Source organism: Gossypium hirsutum, chromosome A06, assembly GCF_007990345.1.
Source record: "Gossypium hirsutum isolate 1008001.06 chromosome A06, Gossypium_hirsutum_v2.1, whole genome shotgun sequence".
Classification (NCBI taxonomy): domain Eukaryota; kingdom Viridiplantae; phylum Streptophyta; class Magnoliopsida; order Malvales; family Malvaceae; genus Gossypium; species Gossypium hirsutum.
The window spans coordinates 113,780,126-113,785,536 of NC_053429.1; the positions used below are offsets into that span (position 1 = coordinate 113,780,126).

Genomic DNA, 5,411 nt, shown 5'->3' on the forward strand with positions numbered 1-5,411 from the left:
GACATGCAATGGTTTCAATCCGCATACGAGTAGAGAACAAAAAGAAGAAAAGTTTTTATTCATTATAATGAAAGCATCTTCTTCTAATATGACATTTTGATGACCCAAATATACTGCAATCTTCTAAGTATGGAGATATGCAATGCTTTCAATCACCATATGACTAGAGAACTAAAAAAGAAGTGTCATGTTGAGATGGGTAGAGAAAATGAGGACGTGAGATGAGTAGAAAATGAAAAAAAAGAATTTGGTATATTTCTAGAACCATTCAATAGCTATTAATTGGGGTGACACTAAATTGCCATTTGTTTTTATGGAATTAGCCTGTAATGTTTTTTTAATGGAATAAGCTTTACAGTAAATCAAACAATTGAATAACTTTGCTGTGTTGATTAAGATATGAAAAGTATGCCACTCATGTGAACCAAAAATAGTCTTAGTTGTTATTTAAAACTTATATTAGCTTTTAGATTCTTTTGTCTACATCAATCGGTTACACTGATAAATTTTACCTAATGCCATTAGTACTCATAGGTTGACTACTTATTGGTGCTTAAAATTAGTATCTTCAATTTCTATTTTTTAAGTGGTTACCGTCAATCCTGTGAATTTAATCTTTGAAATACTCTCCTAACAAGTATTTCATTATTAATTTATTACTTAATCGACAACTGTATACTTGTTTTAAAAGAGACTTCAAAATTATTTTATTTTATAACAATGTACAGAAACTCCACTCTATTTGGTTTGAGAGGGCATAAATGTTTAGCTTACACTTAAAAGGAAAAACTGTTCAACAAAAGAAAACATACCTACTATAATATTCACTCAGTACATTTACTTCTCATTCTGTTGCTACAGTTACAAACCAAACTAAACCAATTTCCAAATACGACAGTTTGTAATTTAGAACAGTAAAGTTCTTACATGTTAAATCAAAACGGAGAATGCAAAGTAGCTCCAATGTCGGCAGTTTGGATTTTCCTGTAATGTTGTGATAAGACGAATGGCTAGAATAAATTGTCAAAATCCAACAAAATAGATATGTTGATTCAAATTCTTCATTCTATAACCCTCCCCTTTACCAGATTCTACCATTTCCTTCAGATTTGCATAATAATCATATTTTTGGAGGCCAAGCAATAAGTCATCGATCTTTGTAAGAAAGATTGGATAAGCAGGCACATAAGAACCACATAAAACTATAAAAGCATATTACAACCCGAGATAATGAATTCTTGAAAATGTTACTGAAGAGAAAGATGTTGGGTGTTAGAATAATAGTTGACCTAGTGATTGGCTTCTGTTATTATTCTGTTAAGTCTGTTGTTAGTTGATATCGGTTACTGATAACTGTTAGTAGTTATTGTTAGTTGTCATTAGCAGTTATTGACTGCATGCTTTACCATATAAGCATGCACAGCTCCTACTCAAGAAATAAGAACTTCAATGTATTCTTTTGAAGTAATACAAGTTTCATTCATCATCTTTTTGTAAACTTAACATTGGGAAGGACAAGTTTTGGCATTGCCGTAGGCAAGACAATTACAAGGCATATGATGCTACAACTACGAAAAATTGACCACTTTAAGACAGCCAAACAAATGGAAGGGAATGTGTATAATGTTGTGCCTTCACCAGATATGATGGTTTATGAGAAGAGAAGCCAGGTGATTGAAACCAATTCCAAGGAAAAAAAAAAAAGGCTATAATACAAATTAACCATTATGTATAGCTTCAGCGTTAAGTACTTACCAGTTACAGTTCATCATGTTTTCTGACTGCTTCATCTGCAAAAGCCCAAATATGGAACGAAAAAAGTAAAGACAGAAAGAAGTCAAGACTGACACTAATTTATATTTGTTACTCCATATTACATATCATTAGATGCTCGATATTAGCCCATCTCAGTTATAAATCATGGATCTGGCTAGTAAATTGACCGGAAAAGGGGAGCAACTGGACAAGAGCTAACCTGAAGGTGCCTCTTTGAAGAAAAATGCAATCCCCCTTTCAGCTGATTGATGGGAATCTGAACCATGTATACAGTTCTTTTCTAAATCTTTCCCGCAAATTGCTCTAATGCTGGACACAAAAGAAACAGCCAACAAAATGACAGATTACTTGGGGGGTCAAGTTACCATAAATTTAAATTTCGTCTAGGATGAAGATCTACTTCAAAGTTGGCAAGGATCAAATCTTGTTAGGTAATGGGAGGACAAGTATTCTTTGTCAAATAAAGTAGATCACACAAGAAAATCATTAGACAATACCAGTATAATGACAAAGCACAACCAATAAGTGTTGGGTGCATTGCATTCCCAGGGAAAGAATTTAAGTTCGAATTCTGAAGAACACGTGATTGAGAAGGGCAGCCACAAAACATATAAGGATTAATCTTCTTGAACCATAAAATGGACAAAGCATAAGATGAAGAAACATGTATAACCTATGAGGATGAGTAATTTTAGCCTTGCCGGCATCAGTGGGTCCAATCAAATCTCGCCAATGAGCAACCGCATCTTCCTTCACTAAAATCATAACTAACACCGGACCACTGTCAAACATGAATGTCAGTGAAAAACGTGAGATCGAGTAGCGGGCTAACATGTTACTAAAATTTGCAGACTGGTATGATAAATAGTTATAAAAACATATTTGAAAGATGAGAGATCAACAATGGTCATCTTATTTATAAGAAGATTAAAGCATGTGCTGCATCAAGACATCTCTTGGCTCTGCAACTTGAAAAACAAAACAAATATAATACTACCAAAACATTCAAAAGAATAAAAGCAGGGTCTAATAAGCCTTGAAATTCAGATAAATGAATTGAATAATCATAAAGAAAAGCATAAACATAAATAGCTTCCTTTTCACATGCTCAACATTTTTACAATTTTTTGTTCTTTTTCCGTTCTATCAAAAATGAAAATGCATGGAGAATTTACAATCAGAAAGTGTATGACACCGTCAACATATATAATAAAAGCATGACTGGTTCTGTCTATGAATTTACAACATTAGGTGAAAGCAAATGCAGAAATTTTGCAAATCCAAGTAATTCAAAAACAGCATTGAGATTTGAAGTAATACTATTGAATCAAGACAAAAAAGAAAGAAAAAGTAATAACCTAGTCATGTATCTGATAAGATCAGTAACTTGGAAGAGTGCTCGGCATAAAAATTAGTTGCATCTTGTTCATCAAGTTGAATCACCATTTCCTTACTGATTTCGAAACCTGATTCCAGAATAACTTGTTTTATTCTGTTAGTATAGTTACCAGATAATCCATCTGGCTTTATTATGCCTAAAGTTCTCTCCTTTTCACCCCTTCCAGTACTTGAATAACACCTACGGTATTAGTTTCAAATACAGGTTTAGAAGAATCCATTAAAAAAATAGCAGATATGCGGAAAAATTACTCCAAAATTAAATATCGAAGATGTACCTCAAGACTATTATTAACATCGAAAAGAAGAAAAACCTGGTCAGAAATTGAGTCATTTGCAGATAAAACCTGTGAAACAGAAAATAGAGGAAAATATTTTCTAATTAAAATGATTTTAACAAATAACAGATGAATATAATAATTTCGAGAAATGATATCCATTTTTCTAGATCAATTAATGTGTTTTCTTCTAAAGGGGACATACCAGAAGTTTATGTTCTTTTTCTCTCTACCAAGAAGAGGGGCGGGAAAATGAAAAAGAAAGGAAGGTATAAGAGACTTTGGTGTGAAAATAAATTCGAAAATATATTGTTCCGAAGAAGTTCGGATGCGATGAATCTCATTTATAGCTGTTTAACCGTCGAGGTCAACCGTTTACAGAAATGATAATGATTTCGGCTTCTAGTTCTAGTGATTAGCCTACGGTTTAAGACCGCTTAATAGTTTTAGTTTTAACCATATAGAATGCTAATTAAAATCAAATTTAGGCTAGACCCTAAATCACAAAGGACTTTGCTAAAATATCAATTATTTATCCCTATTAGGATTGTAAAGCTACCCGGATCATTTAACTTCGTGGTATCTTCTTTATGATTAGTGCACTGCACGAGGTGTGAATGTCAATTTGCTTGTCCTTTTTCATTTTCTTATGTCGTTTCATGATTTCTTTTAAATACTTGGCATATTTTGAGATTTTATCAATAAGTTCTAATAGAGGAAAATTGACATCGAGAGATTTAAATGAATTAAGAAAATTTATAAAATCTACTTCGTCCTTATTTTGTTTGTCCTCTAGTCTTGTAGGGAATGGCACATTCGTTGTGCTTAGTTTTACTATTATTGGATCAAACTCTAGTTCGGCTACCTCTTTATTTGGTTCATGGTGCCTGGTTTGCTCCTTTTTCGTGGATTTGTTGACCTATTCGAGAACCTCCTCCTCTTCATGGATGAGTGTGATCGACGGCTTTAATACCTTGCCCGATCGTAATGGGATTGCCTTTACGTGCTCCTTTCCATCTCTCTGAGGGTAATTCTCCGTGTTACTAGGGAGACTCTGGTCATTTTCTTTCTGTAACATTGTCATCAATTGGCTCATTTGGTCGTAGAGTTTACCCATTTGGGATTCGAGTAGTCCACATGTCGTTTGGAATTTTCAAATGTTCGTCATTATTGTTTGCATCTCCCCCTCTAGTTGGTCGAATCTTTGACCATATACAGCATGGCCATTGCCCACGACTTCTTGTTGCAATGGTGGAGGTTGATAAGGAGGATTTTGTCGAGCTTGAGCTTGATTCGCGCCTCTTTGGTTACCTCCCCACTTGAATTTTGGATGATCCCTCCAACTGGGATTGTAGGTATTTGAGTAGGGGTCCTAACCCCTATTATTTATGTAACTTGCCACCTCTAGTTGGTTCTCATGGTGTGGCTGTAACATCCCGAATTAGGGCCTATTTGGAACAGTAGTTTCGAGACCACAAATCTGAGATAGAAATAATTATTATATGATTCTTATGAGTTTTATGTTATGAATGTATGCTTATGTGAAAATTTCAAGAAGAAATTCTATGCATAAAATGTCTAATTGCATTTTAAGGACCAAATTGAATAAAGTGCAAAACTTGCATTCTAGAAGCTTTAAGCATTAAATTGTTTTAGATTATGAATTAAAGGGTCTTAATTAGCAATTTGACCAATTTTTATAATTTTGGACAAAAATGGACATGCATAGGAAAAATGTGAAAGAAAAGTCCTAAGGGCATTTTGGTCATTTGGTAATTAAAAGAATAAAAAAGGAAAAATAAGTCAAATTTGGTGTTCATCTTCTTCTCTCACTGCCGAAAATTTCAAGACCCCACAGTTAGGGTTTGCTCAACATTTTCAAGCTTGATTGTAAGTGATTCCGAGCCCCGTTTTTAACGTTCTTTGCATTTTTGAAATCCTTGTAACATGATCTACTCA

The 5,411-nt window shown here is 33.8% G+C and overlaps 1 pseudogene; it reads right to left on the reverse strand.

The window, feature by feature from the left end:
- Nucleotides 1-1,454: 1,454 nt before the first annotated feature.
- Nucleotides 1,455-3,875, reverse strand: LOC107962266 (probable nucleoside diphosphate kinase 5; annotated as a pseudogene).
- Nucleotides 3,876-5,411: the final 1,536 nt, after the last annotated feature.